The following is a 27,082-nucleotide window of genomic DNA, read 5'->3' on the forward strand; positions in this document are numbered from 1 at the left end:
TTTCTGCCAGAAACCAAAATCCACATTCAACATGGTAACAAAAAAAGTCTGTGTAGTCTTTGCCAACAATACAGTATGTCCCTGGGCCATGTAACTACTGGATTTCAGGCTGGTGGACATGTTTTAAGAAAGGCCTGAGAACCATTCTGAGTTACTGGAAGTGCAGGGCTGCAAGCCCCTCGATCTGAAAGTGTGATATTGATGTCTTCAGAGAAGAGACTCTCATACTGCAAAATGGGTTGAATGACAGAAAGCTCATTCAAGGCTTATGACACTGTGGCTTACACCTAGCCATCTCCTGGGTGCCTCTATAAGAACAAGTTCTGAATATAATACATGATGACCTTTGTCAGTGAAGTAATTCCCACTTCAACTGCATTTGGGAATTTATCATTTCCTACTGTGTAGGTCTTATGACCGGTATATTCTTCTGTCAAAAATATGACTTATAGGGTAATAAGTCTGGACTTCTCTCTGTATAACCAGTTGAATGGACAAGCACATTTAGAACTACACTTTGTGAAAATGAACCAATTTTGCAAGTTCAGTTGATCTCAATTTTTTTTAATCAACTGAACTTTCCAAAATTTGGTGAATTATATTCAAACTATATAATTGCATTTAAAAATACTCAGTATTGATTTTTATTTAGAAAAATTCAGAAAATGAACTGAAGACTGGCCTTGTGAATTAAGGCCTGTTCAGCTATCAATGTCTTACTCCAGGTTCCAAGGTTAGCAACTTCGATTGCTGCAACTTTGATCAGAGACTAGCAAAGAGCATTGCAAGAACGTTCCCCATAAAAGGGATTTGGGAAACACTATAAACAACTTCTATCCCCATGGAAATTCATGTTGCAAATTAATACATTAAAGACTCTGAACCCAGAAATAACCATGTAAACCTTTGCTTAATCTGGTGTTCCCATCTACTAAAAATCCATATTTGAGAAACACCAGCTAACCATAAAGGTGGTATCTAGAATACAAGATACAATAGAGATATAATGTAAGCCATATAGGTAATTTTAACTTTTCTTATAGCCATGTAAATATAAAAAAAGAGTTGAGATTAATTTATTAACCTATTTCATTTAAGTCAATCTATCCAAAATATTTCTTCAACATAGAATCAGAATAAAATAATTAAACAAATATATTTTTGTAATACTCCTTTAAAATTCAATGCTTGTTTTACATGTAACTAGTGGCTACCTTACTGAACACTGCACATATAGAAGATTAATGATGCTATGAAATTAATGTTTAAAATGTCATATTTAACAAATTGATTTTAACAACAACTAATCAACAAATGACATATTTATTACATACTAATAATGATTATTTAGACAATAGGTTGAAATGTAATTCTCATTTACAAGTGAAATCAGAATGGTCCATGTCCAGTGACTTTATGATATCTATGAAGATAGGAATTTTTATGTACTTTGTTAATTGCTATATCCATAGCACCACAGCACCAGGCATATAGGAGATGCCCAGTAAATATTTGTGAAATATATGCCAGCATCAGTTAGGAGAAGATCATATATATATCAAATGATCAGCAAATGCTTAAGGTTTGCTTTACTCAACTAAACAAACTATGTACTATTCAGAGTATTGACTATGTGCTGTTTACAAAGAGTTGAATAGTTAAAGAATTGAATAAGTCCTCAAAGAAGGAACTTAACAGCAGGGGTTAGCAATTTTTTTTTTTTCTTCCTGTAACGATCCGGATAGTAAGTAGTTTAGCTTCTGCGGACCATGGAGTCTCTTTTGCAAATATTCAACTTTGCCTTAGGAGCACAAAAGTAGCCATAAGCAATACATAATTAAATAGGCAAGGCTGTGTTCCAATAAAGTTTTATTTACCAAGACATTGCAGGTCAGATTTGGCCTAAGAGCTGTAGTTTGCCAACCTCTGGTATATACAGTATAGAAAGTAACTCAGATACATTAAACCTAATTATAACCCCATTGACAATAATTACAGAAAATAGGAAACACCTAAAGATTAAAGGAGAAGGCAATGGCAACCCACTCCAGTACTCTTGCCTGGAAAATCCCATGGACGGAGGAGCCTGGGAGGCTGCAGTCCATGGGGTCGAGAAGAGTCGGACACAACTGAGCAACTTCACTTTCACTTTTCACTTTCATGCATTGGAGAAGGAAATGGCAACCCACTCCAGTGTTCTTGCCTAGAGAATCCCAAGGACGGGGAAGCCTGGTGGGGTGCCGTTTATGGGGTCGCACAGAGTCAGACACGACTGAAGCGACTTAGCAGCAGTAACAGTAAAGATTAAAGAATAAATTTAGAAAAGAAATGGGCAGAAATCATAGTAAGAAACATTTAAAATTCTACTAAAATACATATATTATATATTGATACATTTTTCTGTATTATATATACTATTCCTGGTTGGTTGGTTAGTTGTCTCGTACACAGGGTTATTGTTACCATCTTTCTAAATTCCATATATATGCGTTAGTATACTGTATTGGTGTTTTTCTTTCTGGCTTACTTCACTCTGTATAATAGGCTCCAGTTTCATCCACCTCATTAGGACTCATTCAAATGTATTCTTTTTAATGTCTGAGTAATACTCCATTGTGTATATGTACCACAGCTTTCTTATCCATTCATCTGCTGATGGACATCTAGGTTGCTTCCATGTCCTGGCTATTATAAACAGTGCTGCGATGAACAATGGAATGGGGTGGTTGGTTGGTTTAGTCGCTAAGTCATGTCCAACTTTTGTGACCCCATGGACAGTAGCCTGCCAGGCTACTCTGTCCATAGGATTCTCCAGGCAAGAATACTGGAGTGGGTTGCCATTTACTTCTCTAGGGGACCTTTCCCACCCAGGGATGGAACCCGAGACTTCCTGCATTGTAGGCAGATTCTTTACTGTTTTGGTCTGAAATGCCTACAATAGCTGGCAGCTATACAAAATTGGCAGCTATAAATTCAGTCAATAAATTTATCCATCTCATTAAGACAGGCTGGGATCTGGGACCTGGGACCCTTGATAGCAGTGCATGTACCTGGACAAAAGTCTCTTTGAACAACAAAATACAAAGAAACCATAGGGACTGAAAATAACTACATAACATGCAGAGTTGGGGCAAATGATGAACAACAAGGTACAAAAAGGCAAAAGCCCAACTGCCTCTTCTGAGCTACTGGGAACAAAAGGAGGGTAGTATGCATGGTCCATGTAGAAGGCACCTCCAAAGAGGGGGCAGAAGACACAAGCCACCCCTCTGGCCCAACCCACCATTTTGCCCCTCTCCTCACCTCACTTAAGGGACCAACTCACCCCTTCTGGGGAGTGACCAAGGGAATCTGTTACTTGTTCTTGCTCCCTCACGCTGGAGTACCAATAAAACCTTGCCTGAATTCCTTACTTGTCCTCTTATCAATTTCTACTAATTAAAGAGTCCAGGGATCCAGGCTGGTAACATCACCATCAGGGAAATAACAGACAACCTGGTCTAATGCTTTGCCAAAAAAAATCACCGTGCCTCATATTTAAGAAAGCATTTGCACCAAAAAATGTATTTAAGCAACATTCATTAATTCAATGGGCACTTGTTGAGCCAGGGCACAATTTAAGGTGGTAGGAATACAGCGAAGGTCAACACAAGCGTGATTCTCAACCCCATGGAATCTGTACTCCAGTGGGAAAGGGACCAGACAGTAAACAAATAAGGTCATTACAATATAATTTTCTCCATATCAATAAATATCTTAAATATAAACAATGATGTAATCTTTTATGGCAATTACCTGGCAGCTGCTTTAGACCAGGTGCTTAGGAATAGCCGTTCTGAAGAGGTGACCGTCTGCATGCTGCCTCAGATGGTGAGACTAACCCTGTCTATGGTACTGCCTTAGTCCACTGGTCTAATGAAAAATCAAAAGAGAAAACAATACTAATTTGGCCTTACTTGAACACTCTACATTAAAAATAAGTCATCAGGGCTTCCCTGGGGGCTCAGTGGTAAAGAATCTACCTGCCAATGCAGGAGACACGGGTTTGATCCCTGATCCAGGAAGATTCCATATTTTGTGGAGCAATTAAGCCTGTGTACTGCAATTATTGAGCCTGTGCTCAAGAGTCCGAGAGTCACAACTACTGAACCCACAGGCCACAACTACTGAAGCCCATGCACCCTAAAGCCTGTGCTATTCAAGAAGAGAAGCCACCAAAATGAGAAGCCTCTGCATTGCATTGCAACTGGAGAGTAGCCCCTGCTCACAACTAGAGAAAAACCAGCTCAGGAAAATGGGTTTTTGCTGAGTGAAAACAAAGTGAGCAAAACAAAGTCCTACCACAGCCAAAAAATAAAATAAATAAAATTATATATATAATGTAATTTATATATAAATTATATATTTATGTATAATATAATATGTATTATTATATATAATAGAATTTATAATATATGTTAATATATTTATATAATATAATTATATATATTATATAATTAATGAGTCATCACAACTTTTCCCCAATCATTCAGAAATAGTCATTTTTAATTACTTCCAATCCAGGTCAAGCTTATTAACCATTCTTTTTTATCCTTTCCTTTTGAAAACTGAGACACTAACCCCTCTCTAGAATTCTGGAAATTCTCCCACACTCCATGACTTCTCAAACACTATTACTAACAACCACAGTTCTTTAATCAGGGTCATGAAATAGAAGCTGCCTATAACTTTAGATCTGGGCTCTTATAAAAGCCCCTGCACTTTTCTCCAGATTTCTCTTGGACTTTAATTCTTTATTATTGTGTTTTTGTCTGTCCTTCTCGCTTAAAGATCATTCTTAATGAGGAAAAAAATGAAATCAAAGCAAAATCAAAGCCCTTTAAGAAATAAGCTTTCATTTGTTCTTTTCTATGAGTTTTTTTTTTTTAATCTTTTGAGGCAAATTTGCTTTCTCTTCAACTCTGATTATTTGCATAAATAGATCATTCCTTGTCAGATCACTGTTTATTATGATCACTCACACACACATGTACACTCCAAACCAATTTCAAAGATAGAAAATTCATCAAAGAGAGAAGCCAATATAGCTAAAGTTTTATTCACTCCAGTGGCCTTGTATGACTTTTCCCTAATTACAACAAAATGCCTGGTGGGCACAATATGCCTCCAGAAATATTTTTATTCTTTTTTTTTTTTTTTGAGCATGAGTTTTGTTAGCTGAAACAAAGCACTATGATCTTTCTGTGTCTCTCTGGAGCTTTCTTTCTTTCTGACTTGATACTTCATCAAGATAAAAGGTGAACAGATCTTCCCTCATCTCTCCTTCTTACAAAAGTTCATAAGATGTACCCAAAGGGCAATATATTTGGCCTTAGGGAAGTGGTTGGGCCTCAAGCACTTGGACCCTTTCTTGCTGGTTTTCTCTGGGTCATTGCAGATGAATGCCAGAGTATAAGAAAGGCATAAAAAAATTCACATGAAAATAGGCTTTTTAAAAATTGAGCTAAAATTAATTGACAGGACCATCTGAATATAAAGCTGTATCTTTCTCATGGTCTCTCAACGGGAAGAAAGAATTTCAGCAGAAAGAACAATAGGGCCACCCATCCTACCTCAGAGAATTTATCCCCCCAAATCAGCTATGAATGTACAGACCAAAGACTTATCTTTATATTTGACTTACTGGCCAGTTTACCAGTCACCAAGGTTCATGTTCTCTTCTCTCTCTCTTTAATACAAGTAATCTTCAGGGCTGTAAAATATCCAGATGAGAAAAAGATATCTCTAAGACTTTTGATTCATGATCAAAAGCTGGCAGATGAAACGGCACAAAATTTTACTTAGAAGTGAACAAAAATTTAATACAAACCTCAAATAAAAATAGATAACACCATTTATTAACATCTTTTCTCTGGGAATGTCTTATCAAATAGAATTGCTACGTAGTATTTTTAGTTTGATTTCATTGGGAAACATGTTTCTTTTTTTTCAAAATTTTCTCTCATAAAAATGGTTTCTCCCTCTATTTTTCATCCTTTTTTCCTTCTTTTCTTTCTTTCATTTTGGTTTTCCTTGTAAGGCAACCTAACCTACACTGGTCAGGCACCACACAAAAGCAAAGGGTCACTAGTTAATCGAACTTGAGAGCCCTGACACCTTTCATCTCCTAATAAACCTAATTTATTCTTCCTAATCCAGATTTTTGCATTTCAGGTAAGAGTATATAAATGTCAAAGTTATGGTCTTCAAGGAAAAAGAAACATTTCCAAATTTAAAAATTATTAGAAGTTTGAAGGAAAAAATAAATGACTGGGATGAGAAAAGATATCACAAAAATATTAATTCAGAAAATACTCAGAAGATTAGTGTCTACCCAATGCCCATTTCGGAGATGGCAATGGCACCCCACTCCTGTACTCTTACTTGGAGAATCCCAGGGCCGGGGGAGCCTGGTGGGCTATCGTCTATGGGGTCACACAGAGTCGGACACAACTGAAGTGACTTAGCGGCAGCAGCAGCAACACTCATTTTACATAAAGCAACGTGCTTTGTTCAGAGGTATAGAATTAGCCTTTAAATTATATTACAAGGCATTTAAATAGTCCTAAAATGACATAAACATAGGCTTTTCCCCCCATTTTTGTGAAAAAGTCATCAAAATTACACTTTATTTTCAAAATTGTTGCAGTTGCAGGGCAATTTGGGGACCATTGTTATATTTTGGATGGTCTTCCCCTGTGGTTCAGTTGGTAAAGAATCTACCTGCAATGTAGGAGACCTGAGTTCGATCCCTGAGTTAGGAAGATCCCCTGGAGAAAGAAATAACCCTCCAGAGTAAGACAGGCCTTATTCCAGTCCCAGCTATCTGAGCAGGGCTGATTTAACCCCTAAGCACAATAGGTTTAGTGCCTAGAGCCCACAGTGCTTTTAGGAGTCCACAAAAAATGTGTTAATTTCTTTTAAAATAAAGGGTAAAAGGAAGATAATGAGTCAAGCCTGGGTTATTTTCATATTTATGTCAATCCATTCATAAAATTTTAAGTATTTTTGATAGGAAAAAGACCCGTGAAAGCAGAAGTGCACAGGGCCCATGAAAGTCATGATGTGGGCCATAACAGAGTGGTCTTGGATGAGTAATTTTAGTCCCTCTGAGTATTGGCTTCGTGATCTGTAAAATGAAGACAGTAATGGAACTTACGTCACTGATGAGGAATATATATATTCTCCAATATCTGTTTCCTTTTTATTCTCAGTAATAGGGAGGATAACACTTCTCTAACTTCGTGGAGTTACTCCTGACTGTGTGGCTTGCTGTGGCTAATAAAATGTGAGCAGCTCTGACATGCACTACTTCCAGAAAGAAGCACTTAATGGCTTATGATTGGCCTTCCACCTCTCTCTCTTCCCCAGCCTTGGTGGCCATCATCATCTTAGTCACTCAGTCATGTTCAGCTCTTTGTGACCCCATGGAGTATTTGTAGCCTGCTGGGGCTCCTCTGCCCATGGGGATTCTCCAGGCAAGAATACTGGAGTCGGTTGCCCCGCCTTCCTCCAGGGGATCTTCCCAACCCAGGGATTGAACCCAGGTCTCCTGCATTGTAGGCAGCTTCTTTGCCATCTGAGCCACCAGGGAAGCCCTTGGTGGCCATAGTAGGATGCAATGATATGCAAATGTGATATGATTGAAGCAGACTAGAGTTCTGAGCTGAAACAAAGGACAGCTGCTCTACAGAGTTATCTTGGGCCTCCAGTTTATTTCTTACATAAGCAAGAAATAAACATTTAATTGCTAAATCATTGGGACTTGGGGGTTATTTATTACTGGAGCACAATACAGATGAACCTAGTTGGTACAATAGGGATATAGTGATGACTAGATAAGATTATACAATTAAAAGCTCTTATATTATCATTGTCAGGTGGTACCTAATAATAAGGTGCAAAATAATAATAAGTAAGTACTTTGAACATAGAGTTCAATAAATAGCTCCTTCATTATTGTTGTTATTGTTTTTGCTTAAGTCCTGCTGCCCTCCCTTCCATGTCACAGGGTGCTCTTAATCCCACTCTGATTTCCATTGTCAGGGAATTTATAGTAATAAGTGTCTCCTCTTAGGTACAGAATATTGTCAAATGGTATATTTAAGTAAGTGTGGCTTTGCTCCAATGTAGCCTGCCAAACGCCAGTTGGAATCATCACCCTCTATTCATGAGCTGGGGCAGGTCCCCTCTCTCTCTCTCTGTCCTGGCTATATTTCTCTTGCCACTCCATCTGCCTCTGAGTTTTGTACCTTTATTCCTTGCCTTGTGAAAATGAAATGTTTCCTCCCTTACTTTTTGACAAAGAGTAACTGCCAAGTAGAATCTAAGTTGAAAAGTATATATTAGGCACAAAAGAAGATTCCATGACATTTCTTGCAGGAGCCCAAGAGTTTTAAGTATTTTTTTTACACACTGTCATATGGGGTATGGATGCTCATTATAAGAGAGATGGGGATGGTGTCAAAAAAGGGAGAAGGCAAGAGGAAGGAATTTAAAGTGGGATAGAGAAATTACATTTTTTCTACTTCAGTCCCTTTGTTAGGCACTGTCTAGATATTATCTTATTGTTGTTGTTCAGTCAATAAGTTATGTCTGACTCTTTTGTGACCTCAAGGACTGTAGCCCACCAGGTTCCTTTGTCCATGGGATTTTTCCAGACAAATATACTGGAGTGAGTTGCCATTTCCTTCTCCAGGGGATCTTCCTGACCCAGGGATCGAACCTGCATTGGCAGGCAGATTCTTTACACTGAGCTACCAAGAAAGCCCCATACATTATCTACTTCTGAATAAAGGACTTTGAGGAACAACTCTAGACAGTTCCTCAGAACAACTGGTGAGGTCTCTAAGTATCATACAACTCAAGCAAAGAAATGGGAAAAAGCCATTTGTCAGCAGGGTCAAAGCACATGTGCCACACAAGGATGTGGAGAAACTGGAGCCCTTGTGCATTGCTGCTGGGGATGCAAAATGGGACAGCTACTGTGGAAAACAGTGTGGAAGGTCTCCCCAAAATTCAATAGTAAATCACCATATGACCCAGCAATTCTACCTTCGGGTATATACTAAAAGAAATGAAAGCGGGGACTCTAACAGATCTTTGTACACCAATGTTTATCGATGCATTATTCATCATAACCAAAAGGTTGAAACAACCCAAATTCTCACAGACGGATGAATGGGTAAGCAAAATGTGGCACACGCATATTACTCAGCCCTTGAAAGGAAGGAAATTATGGTACGTGCTGCAACATATAGCATGGAAGACATTATCCTAAGTGAAATAAATAAGCCAGTCACAAAAAATAACTATCGTATGATGCCACCTAAATGAGACACCTAGAATGATCAAATTCATAGAGATCTTGGTGGTTGCCAGGGGCCAGTGGGAGGAAGGAATGAAGAGTTATTAATGGGTGTAGAGTTTAGTTTTATAGGATAAACAAGTCTGGGAGATGGACATTGGTAGTGGCAGCCCGGCAAGGTGAGTGCACCTGCTACCACCGGACTGTACCCTTCAAGATTGTTTTAAATGGTAAATTGTATGTTGTGTACACTTTCCCACAGTGTTTAACAGGACAAGAAGTCCACATGCCTCAGGCGATGCACCCTGAGCTCTACAAGAAGGATCTGCCTGTGGGAGATCTGTGCTCTTTCCCTCTGATCTGATGGGAGCGGCAGTCACCAGGAAAGGATGAAGATATGCATGACACCAGTTAAAGCATGACACCAGAGCAGCCAGGCAACTCAGTTGAACGTATTTTGACATTTAATTTAACTGCAATTTCCCAAGCATGTGATGCTTTCTTCCTTCAGGGAGAACAGACAGATTTCATTGCCTTGACTGTTCTGTCCAGTAGAGTCTGTGAGTTCTTTCCAGTATCCCTTCAGAAAGGAGATATGGATGGTAGCGTTTCATTTTTCCTTGTCTTCATTGCCTCGCCAATAAATGCTGCTTCCTTTCCAGAGCGCCCCTGTTGCACATGTCACGCTTTTTCCAGTCCCTTCTCCTTTTATTAATTTTTCTGCTTGAGTCATATGGAGAGACGCGGTGGTGCAGGCACAGTTTCCTGTTTGCCACTGCCAGAATTAAGCGCAGCTCTGAAACTCAGGGAATTGATCTTAGACCAGTAAAACTGGTTAAAGTCTAGGGGGAAGTCTGAAATGCTCAATAAGAAATGTTATGTGACCAAACTGTAGCCTGTTAAAACCAGGAAATAACTTAGGCCATGTTGGCAAATGTACCACATGTTAGTCTGTCACCCAGCATTAAAAATCTCACAAGGTTGTTCACTGCAGCACTGGCTGTATTGAGGGGAGGGACGTGTGATCAAAAAAGTATAAATCAATGAGAGAACTATTAAATATGTTATGGAACATCCAAAAGAAGCTATGGGGCTTCTCAGATGGTTCAGTTCAACTCAGCTACTCGGTCGTGTCCAACTCTTTGCAATACCATGGACTGCAGCATGCCAGGCCTCCCTGTCCATCACCAACTCCCGGAGCTTGCGCAAACTCATGTCCATCAAGTCAGTGATGCCATCCAACCATATGATCCTCTGTTGTCCCCTTCTCCTCCTGCCTTCAATCTTTCCCAGCATCAAGGGTCTTTTCCAATGAGTCAGTTCTTCACATCAGGTGGCCAAAGTATTGGAGTTTCAGCTTTAGCATCAGTCCTTCCAATGAATACCCAGGACTGTTCTCCTTTAGGATGGACTGCTTGGATCTCCTTGCAGTCCAAGGGACTCTCAAGAGTCTTCTCCAACACCACAGTTCAAAAGCATCAATTCTTCGGCACTCAGCTTTCTTTATGGTCCAATTCTCACATCCATACATGACCACTGGAAAAACCATAGCTTTGACTAGACAGTTCAGTGGTAAAGAATCTGCCTGCAGTGCACAGAAGACATAGCTTGGATCCCTGGGTAAGGGAAATCCCCTAGAGGAAGAAATGGCAACCCACTCTACTATTCTTGCCTGGAAAATTCCCTGGACAGAGGAGCCTGGTGGGCTACAGTCCATGGGGTTGCAAAGACTTGGACACAACAAGCTAGCGAGTTGAGCTGAAAACAAGCTACAACCAGCAGACTGCCCTTGTGTGAGTTATGAGAAGTGTGTCCTCTGGTGGCTGACAATTTAAAAAAAAAAGAGACAATTCCACCATCACCTCCACTACACTGCCCCATCCCCCATCCCACCTCCATGCCCATTTCCATCTTCATCCTTGGGTAAAATCTCCACTTCCATCCTTGGGTAAAACAAAGAGATAAAGGTCTCACAGTTCTCACAGCCCATGCCAGTGATGCACAAACTGATTTCAGCCACTGGAACACAATTAACTCACAATAGGAAAGGCAAGGAACTATTTAAAAGGAAAAATCTCTGAGATACATTGTTAAGTAAAAACAAAAGTTTCAGAAGAGTGTTTTTTTAATATACAAATATACACTTGGGATGTTTCTGGGGAAAAAATATTTAAGAAATAGGGTATGTTAATAGTAGTAACGCTGAGGTTTGGTATTTCAGGAGACAGATGAGTGAGCCTTGTACATGGACTAGAAGGCCAGATAAGCTTGCTGGAGCAGCAACTGGTGGTATTTTTCCTTCTCCTCTCCCTTCTTTCCTTCCTCCTCCTTCTTCCCTTCTCCCCCCTCCCCTTCCTCTGTCTCCCTCTTCTCCGCTTCTTTCTTTTCGGTTACATGAGTAACCACATGCTTTGAATTGGAGAGCATGGGCTCTCCATTTGTGTAACTTCCCCCAGTTTCTGGAATGGGACTCAAAACAGAAGAAATGTTTTTTTAAAAAAAAAGCCTTCTAGAAGTAATTTAGACTTTATATTAAAAGATATCACTGACAAGCAGCTTTTACTTAAATCAATAAGAGCTGAGGGCTTGATCTGGTTAGTAGCCTCTAGAAGTGAAAGTCACTCAGTCGTGTACGACTCTCTGTGACCCCATGGGCTAAACAGTCCATGGAATTCTCCAGGTCAGAATACTGGAGTGGGTAGCCTTTCACTTCTCCAGGGGATCTTCCCAACCCAGGGATCGAACCCAGGTCTCCCGCATTGCAGGCAGAGTCTTTACCAGCTGAGCCACAAGGGAAACCCAATAGCCTCTAGAATTATCTACAAATATTTGACTGAATTACTTGTCTCTGGCTCAAAACCAGTATCTTCCTTTGAAAGGGGGAGAGGGGGTTATAGGACAAAGTAGGTCAAGTCTGGGGTTCCCTATTTAAGTTTGCCACTAAGAGTTCCTAGGGCTGTGTGTGTCTGTGTGTTCATGCATGTGTACACACACACGCACACACACACACATATATATACTCTTCAGAAGAAAAGCTATGACAAACCTAGACAGCATATTAAAAAGCAGAGGCATTACTTTGCCAACAAAATCCATCTAGTCAAAGGTACGGTTTTTCCCGTAGTCATGTATCTGAGTGAGAGTTGGACTATAAAGAAAGCTGAGGGCTGAAGAACTGCTGCTTTTGAATGGTGGTGTTGGAAGACTCTTGAGAGTCCCTTGGACTGCAAAGAGATCCAACCAGTCAAATGTAAAGGAAATCAGTCCTGAATATTCATTGGAAGCCCTGATGCTGAAGCTAAAACTCCAATACTTTGGCTACCTGACGCAAAGAACTGACTCATTGGAAAAGACCCTGATGCTGAGAAATATTGAAGGCGAGAGGAGAAGGAGACAATAGAGAATGAGATGGTTGGATGGCATCACCAACTCAATGGACATGAGTTTGAGCAAGCTCCAAGAGTTGGTGATGGACAGGGAAGCCTGGTGTGCATCAGTCCATGGGGTTGCAAAGAGTCAGACATGACTGAGCGACTGAACTGAACTGATACCTGTTGACTTTAGTATTTGGAGAACCATGATTAATACAATAGATAGGCTAGCCTTCTTTCATTGATTCAAAGTTTTCCTTATTATTCATGTTGGTTTATTTTTCCATATACATTTATAGTCATCTTGTCTAGGGAGAGGGTGGGATGATTTGGGAGAATGGCATTGAAACATGTATAATATCATATATGAAATGAGTCACCAGTCCAGGTTCAATGCACGATACTGGATGCTTGGGGCTGGTGCACTGGGACGACCCAGAGGGATGGTATGGGGAGGAAGGAGGGAGGAGAGTTCAGGAAGGGGAACACATGTATACCTGTGGTGGATTCATGTCAATATATGGCAAAACCAATACAATATTGTAAAGTTAAAAAATAAAATTAAATTAAAACAAAAAAAAATAAAATCCAAAAATAAATAAATAAAAAAGAAAGAAGGAAAAAAAAGAAAATGGCAGATACACCTGAAATGTTCTATATTGTAAAAAAAAAAATATATTGGTATCTGTTATTGGAATCTTATTAAATGTGTAACTCTATAACATATTTAAAATTAGAAAGTTGCAAATTTAATTTAGGAAGAATTGAAATCTTTATGATACTGTTGAGTTTTCCTTTTATTGAGGCTTATTTTATACCTTTCAGGGTTATTTTATGTTTTTTCACTCATCCAAACATTTCTTAAGATTATTCTTGTATGTTGTCTTTTTATTCTTTATCCTAATACATATATTCTTATATGATATAATCATATATTCTATCTTTTGCCCATCATATGTTTTGTTTGTTGTTTGCATACAAGAAAGCTACTGATTTTTTAATATTCATTCTGTCCTGCAACACGTTTTAAAATTTCTTTTTTGTTTGCGGCAGCTTTCCAGCCGGTTTCCTAGTTTTCCAGGTACAGAATCCTATCACCTGCAAACACTGATAATTTTGCCTTCTCTTTTCCTGACTTTATACAGCAAGTTACTTAGCTTTAAAAAACTACTTTGCTTTAACCAAGTACGATATTACATTAGTGGTGATAATGGGCAAAATTGTCCCGTCTCTAACCTCAGTGGCAATACCTCGAGAATTTTACCTCTATGAAAAATGCTGACATTGGGGATGAGATAGAAAATTATTATATGTTAAGGAAGAATTCATCTTGTATTATTTTATACCAGATTTTCACTCAAATGTCTGCTGAATTTTCTCAAATTACTTTTTAGTAGTTATAGAATGATGAGAGGATTTTTCTCCTTAGAGCTAATGGTAATTTTTATTAATAGATCTCCTAGTAGTAATTCATCCAGGCATTCCTGGGAGGGGAGGGAATGTGTTCATCCGGATGCATTCTTGCTTTAATTTTTTCTATATGTGACAAATATAACATACATAGAGAAAAGTGAAGACACATATGTATATTCCAACAAGTAGTAGCTTATAGGCACTACCTAGATCAAAAATCAGAACATTGCTAGCACTGCACTGAACACTACAAAACACTGTTAGAGAAACTAAAAAATGCCTAGATAGATGGAAGATAAGCCATGTTCAAGAGTCAGAAGACCCTATATTGATAAGATGTCAATTCTCCCCAAACTGATCTATAGATCAGATCAGATCAGATCAGTCGCTCAGTCGTGTCCGACTCTTTGCGACCCCATGAATCGCAGCACGCCAGGCCTCTCTGTCCATCACCAACTCCTGGAGTTCACTGAGACTCACGTCCATCGAGTCAGTGATGCCATCCAGCCATCTCATCCTCTGTCGTCCTCTTCTCCTCTTGCCCCTAATCGCTCCCAGCATCAGGGTCTTTTCCAATGAATCAACTCTTCGCATGAGGTGGCCAAAGTACTGGAGTTTCAGCTTTAGCATCATTCCTTCCAAAGAAATCCCAGAGCTGATCTCCTTCAGAATGGACTGGTTGGATCTCCTTGCAGTCCAAGGGACTCTCAAGAGTCTTCTCCAACACCACAGTTCAAAAGCATCAATTCTTAGGTGCTCAGCCTTCTTCACAGTCCAACTCTCACATCCATACATGACCACAGGAAAAACCATAGCCTTGACTAGACGAACCTTTGTTGGCAAAGTAATGTCTCTGCTTTTGAATATGCTATCTAGGTTGGTCATAACTTTCCTTCCAAGGAGTAAGCGTCTTTTAATTTCATGGCTGCAGTCACCATCTACAGTGATTTTGGAGCCCCAAAAATAAAGTCTGACACTGTTTCCACTGTTTCCCCATCTATTTCCCATGAAGTGATGGGACTGGATGCCATGATCTTCGTTTTCTGAATGTTGAGCTATAAGCCAACTTTTTCACTCTCCACTTTCACTTTCATCAAGAGGCTTTTGAGTTCCTCTTCACTTTCTGCCATAAGGGTGGTGTCATCTGCATATCTGAGGTTATTGATATTTCTCCCGGCAATCTTGATTCCAGCTTGTGTTTCTTCCAGCCCAGCATTTCTCATGAAGTACTCTGCATATAAGCTAAATAAACAGGGTGACAATATACAGCCTTGCCGTACTCCTCTTCGTATTTGGAACCAGTCTGTTGTCCCATGTCCATTTCTAACTGTTGCTTCCTGACCTGCATACAAATTTCTCAAGAGGCAGATCAGGTGGTCTGGTATTCCCATCTCTTTCAGAATTTTCCACAGTTGATTGTGATTCACACAGTCAAAGGCTTTGGCATAGTCAATAAAGCAGAAATAGATGCTTTTCTGGAACTCTCTTGCTTTTTCCATGATCCAGCAGATGCTGGCAATTTGATCTTTTTTTTTTTTAATTTTATTTTATTTTTAAACTTTACATAATTGTATTAGTTTTGCTAAATATCAAAATGAATCCATCACAGGTATACATGTGTTCCCCATCCTGAACCCTCCTCCCTCCTCCCTCCCCATACCATCCCTCTGGGTCGTCCCAATGCTCTAGCCCCAAGCATCAGTATCGTGCATTGAACCTGGACTGGCATCTCGTTTCATATATGATATTTTACATGTTTCAATGCCATTCTCCCAAATCTTCCCACCCTCTCCCTCTCCCACAGAGTCCATAAGACTGTTCTATACATCAGTGTTTCTTTTGCTGTCTCGTACACAGGGTTATTGTTACCATCTTTCTAAATTCCATATATATGTGTTAGTATACTGTATTGGTGTTTTTCCTTCTGGCTTACTTCACTCTGTATAAAAGGCTCCAGTTTCATCCACCTCATTAGAATTGATTCAAATGTATTCTTTTTAATGGTTGAGTAATACTCCATTGTGTATATGTACCACAGCTTTCTTATCCATTCATCTGCTGATGGGCATCTAGGTTGCTTCCATGTCCTGGCTATTATAAACAGTGCTGCAATGAACATTGGGGTACACGTGTCTCTTTCCCTTCTGGTTTCCTCAGTGCTACAGCTCAACTCCAGAAAAATAAATGACCCAATCAAAAAATGGGCCAAAGAACTAAATAGACATTTCTCCAAAGAATACATACAGATGGCTAACAAACACATGAAAAGATGCTCAACATCACTCATTATCAGAGAAATGCAAATCAAAACCACTATGAGGTACCATTTCACACCAGTCAGAATGGCTGCGATCCAAAAGTCTACAATTTGATCTCTTGTTCCTCCACCTTTTCTAAAACCAGCTTGAACATCAGGAAGTTCACGGTTCACATATTGCTGAAGCCTGGCTTGGAGAATTTTGAGCATTACTTTACTAGCGTATGAGATGAGTGCAATTGTGCGGTAGTTTGAGCATTCTTTGGCATTGCCTTTCTTTGGGATTGGAATGAAAACTGACCTTTTCCAGTCCTGTGGCCACTGCTGAGTTTTCCAAATTTGCTGGCATATTGAGTGCAGCACTTTCACAGCATCATCTTTCAGGATTTGGAATAGCTCAACTGGAATTCTATCACCTCCACTAGCTTTGTTCATAGTGATGCTTTCTAAGGCCCACTTGACTTCACATTCCAGGATGTCTGGCTCTAGGTGAGTGATCACACCATCGTGATTATCTGGGTCATAAAGATCTTTTTTGTACAGTTCTTCTGTGTATTCTTGCCATCTCTTCTTAATATCTTCTGCTTCTGTTAGGTCCATATCATTTCTGTCCTTTATCGAGCACATCTTTGCATGAAATGTTCCTTTGGTATCTCTGATTTTCTTGAAGAGATCCCTAGTCTTTCCTATTCTGTTGTTTTCCTCTATTTCTTTGCATTGATCGCTGAAGAAGGCTTTCTTATCTCTTCTTGCTATTCTTTGGAACTCTGCATTAAACTGATCTATAGGTTCAATGCAAATCCAATAAAAATTCCAGTAGATTATTTTGTAGAAATTGAAAAATATTTTCTAAAATTGATATACAAATACAAAGGTTCTTGAATAACTTAACCAACTTTGAAAAGTGAAGAACAAACTGGAAGAATACCTGATTTCAAGACTTACTGTAAAGCTACAGTAATCAAGAGAGTACAGTATTGGTGTAAAGACAGGCAAATGGATCAGTGGAATAGAACAGAAAGTCTAGAAATAGAGTTACAAATACATAAACAAGTGATTTTCAACAAAAATGCATAGACAATTTAGTGAATAAAGGATAGTTTTTTCCAATATATTATGATAAGATTGGATATGCATAAGAAGAGGTAAAAGAAAAACTTTGTTCCATATTTGACACAATATACAAAAACTAACTCAAATGGATCATAGATATAAATGTAAAACTGAACACTAGGCAACTTCTGAAGAAAACATAGAAGCAAATCTTCATGACTTTAGATTAGGCAAATAACTATTAGATATGACATCAAAAAACATTATCTACTAAAAAAATTGATAAACTGGAACTAATGAAAATTAAAAACTTCTGTTCTTCAAATGACACTGTTAAAAGAATTAAAAATAAGACCCAGAGTGGGAATAAGATTTTTCAAATCATATATCTGATAAGACTTATACACAGAATTTTAAAGAACTCTCAAAACTAAGAAAATAAGCAAACTTTTAAATCGGCAAAATACTTGAATAGACACTTCATCAAGATAATGATAAATAAGCACATACAAAGATGTTTAACATCATTAGTTATTACTGAAATACAAACTAAAACAAAAATGAAATATCACTACATACATTTTGGAATGGCTAAATTTAAAAAGCTTAATAATATCAAGTGGTGGCAAAGATAGGAAATAATACCAATGCTGGTAGGAATGTAAAATGGTAAAACCACACTAGAAAATAGTTGGGCAATTTCTTAAAAGTTAAGTATACACTTTGCATATGATATAGCCATTTTAGTTCTAAGTATTTTCCCAAAGAAATTAAACATCTGTTCATAGAAAAACTTGCAAAAAAAATTTTATATCAGCTTAAGTTACAATTATCAAAAACCATTAATAGAAATGACCAAGAGATCCATCAACAGGTAAGTGGATTAACATTTACAGTATGTTCATAAAAAGATGTACTACTCAGTAACATATAGAACAATATGGATGAATCTCAAAATAATTACGCTGAGTGAAATAGGCAAAACAAGGATAAAAGCACAGGCTGTATGATTCTACTTATAATGGAATTATAAATCTAAAGTGATAGAAATCAACCAATGACTACCTGGGAATGGGGGCCAAAAAAAGTCACAAGAAAACTCCCATGATATTCATTATCTTGATTGGGGTCATAGTTTCATTGCTGTGTACACACACACACACACACACACACACACACATATAGAATTTTCATATCATTACATACATAAAATTTATCAAACTGCATATTTTAAATATGTGAGGATTACTGCATGTCAATCATACTTCAAATAGTAACAACAACCAACATTTTTGTTTTCTGACAAGCCTTTGGGTTGATAAACTAGCAATGGCCTACTTGATCTAGGGTAGACTCAAAGGTGACAGCTCAGATCAGTGCCGTGGGCTCTCTTATCCTCCAGCAGTCTGCCCCAAGCTTATTCTCAAGGCGATCTCACATCATTGGTTGTTGTGATTTTTGTAAAGAAGCTCTGCTCATATGTTGCTATCATAATACTCATTCACTCCAATTTTCAATTTGTTGGATCTGGTTGGGTAAACACTGTAGCCTCCAATCAGGCTGCCTGAAAGTCTAGGCAACCCTCTCAATAAAATTCCATAAAAGATACCAGAAACTGTTTCACAGATGGCATAGATAAGATGGAGGAAGTGGAAGGCTTTTACTATTCCTTACTTCTATGAATCAAACTTTACCTTGGGCATTAGATTTCAGTTTAAAGATGAAATCTCTGAGGCAGTTTAAATTTCAATCCAAATAAAGAAAAACTTTTTTTGTGTATCCAAGATTACATACCAAACACCAAAAGTCATTTCACAATGTTTAAGAATGTATGATTTTTAAAATTTATTAGAACAGTTTGATCTAGTGAAGGTCAATCAATAGCATTATCTACCTGATTATACCTATTTGTATAGGCAATTTCCAGACTGTTAATGACTTGTGTTCCTTAAGTTCATATGTAAGTTAACAATATAGAAATCAGATTGCATTTTTTTCATAGAAATGATTCAACAAATGCTTCCAAGGGTCTAATAAAGCCCACTTAACACACAATGCCTAAAATATAGTACAAAGAATAAAAGAGCACTTCCCTGCAGTTTTTTAAAAAAATTAAATGTTTCTGAATATAACATCTGACAAATTCCAATTCAGTAATCCATTAGAATTCTCTTCCTACATGACCTCTGAAAATGGAAGAGCAATATAAAGGTTTATTCACCAACAGATACAAACTATGTCACTTGCTTTAGAAGGCAGAATCAACTATAGACACATTTGGTTTTAAATAACAAGTTGTTTTCATCTTTCTACACATATAAAGGATATTCAACCTGTGCATTTAAAAAATCACAGGAATATTTCCAAATGTAATATATAGTTCAAAATTTCTATACTAAAACTGAAAATAAAAATTATGCATAAATTTAAGTCCTCGGCTCAAAATCTTCTAATGATATTCACAGTAGAAGTCAAAGTCATTAAAATGGCCTATAACATTCCACATGATCTGCCCTCATCCCCTTATCTCTGAGGCTTTGTCCGCTTCATCTTTCCCCACCTCTCTTACTGTGTGCCAGCTGACCTTGATCCCCTTCCTTTCTCCGCAGTAGGATAAGCGCATTGCTGATTCATGGCCTTCCCTCTTGTTGTTCCCCCTTGTTGCTCCTTCGGAGCTCTCCTCCCCTAGATATCTACACAGCTCCCTCAGTCCTCCAAGGTTTTGCCCAAATGTCGTTTTTCATATGGGGCTTTCACTTATCCCATGGGACAGAGCAAGCCCTATCTCTCCTCCTGCCTCTACCCTCACTCTCATCATTCTTGCCCACTTAATTTTTCCCCATGTAACTTTTCACTTTAAACACATTATACAACTCACTTATTTTCTGTTTGTCATCTCACTACCACCAGCACTAACATGTCAACTCCATGATAACAGTGATTTCATATCTTCTGGTCCTTTCTGCAGGACCCAACACCTCCATGTTTCAGAACTCTGCATAAACAACTTTTCTAACTTATTTCATGATCTATACACCCATTTCTTTCACAGGCATGTTTTTTATTGGACTGTCTCCTTCAAGTCTTCCACATAAAGGGAACAGATTGTCTTCTCTTTGGCAAGAGATTTATCTGGAAATAACCAATGAGCTATCAGAATTGCAGATGGAAAATTCATTGTTGTAACAGCCTTTCATATAATTCTTGGTCTTCAAATCATTCTTGAAAAATTCATGTTTTCCATATCCCTATACAGTGGCATCGGAGAAGGCAATGGCACCCCACTCCAGTACTCTTGCCTGGAAAACCCCATGGATGAAGGAGCCTGGTAGGCTGCAGTCCATGGGATCACTGAGGGTCGGACACGACTGAGCGACTTCACTTTCACTTTTCACTTCCATGCATTGGAGAAGGAAATGGCAACCCACTCCAGTGTTCTTGCCTGGAGAATCCCAGGGATGGGGGAGCCTGGTGAGCAGCCGTCTATGGGGTCGCATAGAGTCAGACATGACTGAAGTGACTTAGCAGCATACGGTGGCATAAATTTAGTTGAAGCTGTTCTCTGATCAATACTGATTTGAATTATACAATTGTGTCATGGTTTAGCATCCTGTAGAATTAATATGCCATCAAAAGAGTATCTGTTCATGGATAGCATGTATTATATTACTTAAAATCTAAAATCACATCTATTATATGTAAAAAGATTCAGTTTAATGATTTATTGCCATTCAATTTCATTGAATTAAAATTTTACTACTTCCTAAAATCTGCTTTTTTTCAATTAGTCTGGATAAAAACCAACCCCAATCACTGTCATGAATAAATCTGCACCAGAGCTTCCAGGGACTTTTTTTAGCAGAGCAACTCTGCCATTTGTTGGTGTGATTTCTGTAATGCCGCTCTGTTCATATGTTGCTATCTAAAACTCATTCACTCCAATTTTCAATTCATTGGATCTGGTTGGGTAAACACTATAGCCTCCAATCAGGCAGCTAATGGTTCCAAATTGAGAAATAGTTTTGCAAGGCATATAGAATCTGAGGTGGGATACAAATTCAAAAACCTTAGCATGGGAGCTAAAGGACATATATTGTGTTCTGTCTATATTGTCATACAAATCATTCACATTTTATGGTTTGGATATTTAATGTCAGTCCTCCACACCCTTTTCAAGTGTGCATCACTCAGAAAACAAAGATGAGTTAAACACATTCTGAAGTGCTCTTCTTCATAGGGCTCTTATGAGTTTTGAAATCTAGAATACATATATCACTTAATCTTTTCCAGCTAAATAAACATATTGTAAATAACAGTCTACCTTTAATAATCACTGATGATACATTAAAAACATATTGAAAACATACTTTTATAGGAATATAAAAAATCCATGGAAATAGAAATCACACTGAATGTGTACCATGTACTCAGCCTATATGTAATAAAAATATGGATCTATAATAATTAAAAAAGAACTCCCTGCAAACAAAAGCTCAAGACCAGATGTCTTCACTGAGGAATTCTACCAAATATACAAAGAAGAATTTATACCTATCCTCCTTGAACTTTTCCAAAAGACTGAAGAGGAGGGAACACTCCCAAAGTCACTCTATTAAGCCACCATGACTCTAACACCAACATCAGACAAAGACATTACCAAAAAAGAAAATTACAGGAATATTTTTGCTGAATATAGATGCAAATCATTGATAAAATATTAGCAAATCAAATTCAACAACACATAAAAAAGATCATACACCTTGATCAAGTTGGATTCATCCTATGGTCACAAGGATGGTTCAACACAGGCAAATCAATCAAAGTGATACACTAAACAAAAGAAAAGAGAAAAATCACATGATCATCTCAATAGATGCAGGAAAAAATTTAATAAAATCCAACATCAACTCATGACAAAAACTCTCTCCAAAGTGGGTATAGAGGGGACATACTTCGGCATAATAAAAACCACTTATGATAAACTCACAGAAAACATAATAATCAATGGTGAAAAACTGAACGCCCTCCCACTGAATTCTGGAAAAAGACCACTTCTATACAACATAATATTGTAAGTCCTGGCCACAACAATCACACAAGAAAAAGAAATAAAAGGTATCCAAATGGGAAGGGAAGAGATAAAATTGCCATTATATGGAGATGACATGATACTCTATGTAAAAAAACCTATAGAATTCACACAAAAACTACTAGAACTGATCAACAAATTCAGCAAGGTATCAGGATATAAGATTAATACACAGAGATTTGTTGCTTTTCTTTATACTAACAATGAAATATCAGAAGGGAAAAGTAAAAAAAAAAAAAAAATCCTATTTAAAATCTCAAGAAGAAAAAAAAAACTTAGAAATAAACCTAACCAAGGAGGTAAAAGACTTATGCACAAGAACTATAAAACACTGATAAAGGAGACTAAATATGATTCAAAGAAATGAAAAGACATGCTCTTGGACTGGTAGAATTCATATCATTAACATGGCTAAATTACCCAAAGCAATCTACAGATTAAATATGACTGCTATCAAATTACCCATGACATTTTTCACAGAACTAGAAAAATAATCCTGAAATTTATATGGAACCACAAAATACCTAGAATTATCAAAGCAATCCTAAGGAAAAAGAATGAAGCAGAAGTTATAACCCTCCCAGACTTCAGACAATACTACAAAGCTGCAGTAATCAAAACAGCATGGTGTTGGTACAAAAACAGACACACAAATTGAACAGAACAGAGACAGCCCAGAAATAAACCTGCAAACCTACAGTCAATTAACCTTCAGCAAAGGAAACAAGAACATACAATGGAGAAAAAACTGTGTCTTTAGGAAGTGATGCTTTCTTTTTTTTTTTTTACAGTAAATGCTTTATTTATTAAATTTTGTGTATAAAATCCAAACAAAATTAAAATCAGTACAGATTCCAAAATTCTTTTTTCTTAAAAATTATTACAGTATTAATTGAGATAACTGTTTGCATTAAGAGGACATTGTAAAACTATTGAAATTAATATTCTGATGCTCAAACTTTGACAGATGTTTATAATTTTTCCCATGACCACAGACAAATACATGTGTTGTGGTTATTAGTCATGCTATGAATAATTTGTTGCTATTGTTAGCTAAAATATCAATGCCATAAAGACTTGATATTTTAAATAAGTTAAGCAGATTCAATTTAACTCACATTTTGCTGTTCTTTTCTGTTAAGCTATCTTTTTTTTTTTTCATATCTTTACTATCCTTTCCAGTTTTTTTTTCTTTTTTTTTCTTTTCTTTTATTTTATTTTTAAACTTTACATAATTGTATTAGTTTTGCCAAATATCAAAATGAATCAGCCACAGGTATACATGTGTTCCCCATCCTGAACCCTCCTCCCTCCTCCCTCCCCATACCATCCCTCTGGGTCGTCCCAGTGCACTAGCCCCAAGCATCCAGTATCGTGCATCGAACCTGGACTGGCAACTCGTTTCTTACATGATATTTTACATGTTTCAATGCCATTCTCCCAAATCTTCCCACCCTCTCCCTCTCCCACAGAGTCCATAAGACTGTTCTATACATCAGTGTCTCTTTTGCTGTCTCATACACCGGGTTATTGTTACCATCTTTCTAAATTCCATATATATGCGTTAGTATACTGTATTTATGTTTTTCCTTCTGGCTTACTTCACTCTGTATAATAGGCTCCAGTTTCATCCACCTCATTAGAACTGATTCAAATGTATTCTTTTTAATTGCTGAGTCATACTCCATTGTATATATGTACCACAGCTTTCTTATCCATTCATCTGCTGATGGGCATCTAGGTTGCTTCCATGTCCTGGCTATTATAAACAGTGCTGCGATGAACATTGGGGTACACGTGTCTCTTTCCCTTCTGGTTTCCTCAGTGTGTATGCCCAGCAGTGGGATTGCTGGATCATAAGGCAGCTTTCTAAGGCCCACTTGACTTCACATTCCAGGATGTCTGGCTCTACATCAGTGATCACACCATTGTGATTATCTGGGTCATGAAGATCTTTTTGTACAGTTCTTCTGTGTATTCTTGCCATCTCTTCTTAATATCTTCTGCTTCTGTTAGGGATAGGCATCATCAAAAAGTCTATATACAATATTGTAAAGTAATTAGTCTCCAATTAAAATAAATAAATTTATAATAAGGAAAAAAGTCTATAAATAATAAATGTGTGGAGAAAAGGGAATCTTTCTATACTGTTATAGGAATGAAACTTGGTGCAGCCACAATGAAAAACAGTATGAAGATTTAAAAAAAAAAACAAAACAAAACAAAAATAGGGTGAACATATGATCCAGCAATCCTATTCCTGACACATATCTGGAAAATATGAAAAGTTTAATTTGCAAAGACATGATTCCCCAGGACTCACACAATTCTATTTATAATAGCCAAGACATGGAAGCAATCTCAGTGTCTGTCAACAGACAAATGGATAAAGAAGATGGGGTATGGGGTATATATGTTTATATGTATATATATACATATACATACATACACACACAATGGAATATTACTTGACCATTAAAAGAATGAAATATTGTCATTTGCAGCAACATGGATAGACCTCAAGATTATCATACCAAGTGAAGTAAATTAGATAGAGAACGAAAAGTATCATATGATGTCACTTACATGTGGAATCTAAAAAAGTTACAAATGAATTTATTCACATAACCAAACTAGACTCACAGATACAGCAAACAACCTTATGTTTACCAAAGGGAAAAGGACAGAAGAGGGATAAATTAGGAGTGTGGGATTAACAGATCAACATCAGTATATAAAAAACAGATAAACAGCAAAGATGTACTGTATAGCACAGGAAATTATATTCAATATCTTGTAATAACCTATAATGGAAAAAATACATATGTATATATATATATACATATGTGTGTGTGTATATATATATATATATATATATGCTGAAATATATCTGAAATCCAGTCCAGCATTTTGTGCAAATTTATTCAAAATTCTGGACTGGATGAAGCACAAGTTGGAATCAACATTGCTGGGAGAAATATCAATAACCTCAGATATGCAGACGATACCACCCTTTTGGCAGAAAGTGAAGAGGAACTGAAGAGCCTGTTGAGGAAAGTGAAAGAGGAGAGTGAAAAAGCTGGCTTAAAACTCAACATTTAAAAAACTAAGATCATGGCAGCCGGTCCCATCACTTCATGGGAAATAGATGGGGAAACAATGGAACAGTGAGAGACTTTATTTTCTTGGGCTCCAAAATCACTGCAGATGGTGACTGCAGCCATGAAATTAAAAGATGCTTACTCCTTGGAAGGAAAGTTATGACCAACCTAGATAGCATATTCAAAAGCAGAGACATTACTTGGCCAACAAAGGTATGTCTAGTCAAAGCTATAGTTTTTCCAGTAGTCATGTATGGATGTGAGAGTTGGACCATAAAGAAATCTGAGCACCAAAGAATTAATGCTTTTGAACTGTGATGTGGAGAAGACTCTTGAGTGTCCCTTGGGCTGCAAGGAGATCCAACCAGTTCATCCTAAAGGAAATCAGTCTTGAATATTCATTGAAAGGACTGATGCTGAAGCTGAAACTCCAGTGCTTTGGCCACCTGATGCGAAGAACTGACCCATTGGAAAAGATCCTGATTCTGGGAAAGATTGAAGGCGGGAGGAGAAGGAGACGACAGAGGATGAGATAGTTGGATGGCATCACCAACTCAAAGGACATGAGTATGAGCAAGCTCTGATGGATCGGGAAGCCTGGCGTGCATCAGTCCACGGGGTTGCAAAGAGTTGGACACGACTGAACTGAACACACACACACACACACACACATATATATATATAACAGAGTCACTTTTCTGTATACATGAAACTAACACAATACTCTAAATCAACTATATTTCAATTTAAAAAAATACATGAAAGAGCTAACAAAAATATGCACAAGACATAGCTGTGCTTAGTTGCTCAGTCATGACTGACTCTTTGCCACCCGTGGACTGTAGCCTGCCAGGCTTCTCTGTCCGTGGGGACTCTCCAGGCAAGAATACCGGAGTGGGTTGCCATGCCCTCCTCCAGGGGATCTTCCCAACCCAGGGATTGAACCCAGGTCTCCCGTATTGCAGGCGGATTCTTTACAGTCAGAGCCACCACGGAAGCCCAAGAATACTGGAATGGGTAACCTATCCCTACTCCAGGGGAACTTCCCAACCCAGAAATCAAACTGGGGTCTTCTGCATTGCAGATTCTTTACCAGCTGAGCTATCAGGGAAGCTAACAAGACACAGACCCTGCATCAAGAAATTATAAGAAATATAGAGTATCCTAAGATAAAATATGATTAAATATTATTAAAATAACATTTTGTTGATGATCATAAATACTGAACAAATGATGAAAAGCAGATAGTATAAACTTTTCTATAAGCATCACAATTTCCTTACAAAGATTCGATTCTTCCTAAAAATGTTCCCCTAACTCAGTTTGTGAAAATTTGAAATATATGTTTAACTCTATGAAAGTAATTTACTCATCCTTACAGATAACTAAGAAGAAAACATTTCATCATCCCAAAACATAGAGGTTCTCTCTCCAATTTTCTTGCAAGTATTT

The 27,082-nt window shown here is 37.7% G+C and overlaps 1 long non-coding RNA gene across 1 annotated transcript in view; it reads right to left on the minus strand.

Moving 5' to 3' along the window:
• The window catches only part of LOC133235269 (uncharacterized), a 364,846-nt gene that overhangs the window by 288,301 nt on the left and 49,463 nt on the right, over window positions 1-27,082 (minus strand). Inside the window, exon 2 of the long non-coding RNA XR_009732508.1 lies at window positions 5,684-5,752. This is a non-coding gene — a long non-coding RNA (uncharacterized LOC133235269). The remainder of the gene's footprint in view (window positions 1-5,683; window positions 5,753-27,082) is intronic.

The sequence above is a fragment of the Bos javanicus genome, chromosome 22, assembly GCF_032452875.1.
Source record: "Bos javanicus breed banteng chromosome 22, ARS-OSU_banteng_1.0, whole genome shotgun sequence".
NCBI lineage: Eukaryota > Metazoa > Chordata > Mammalia > Artiodactyla > Bovidae > Bos > Bos javanicus.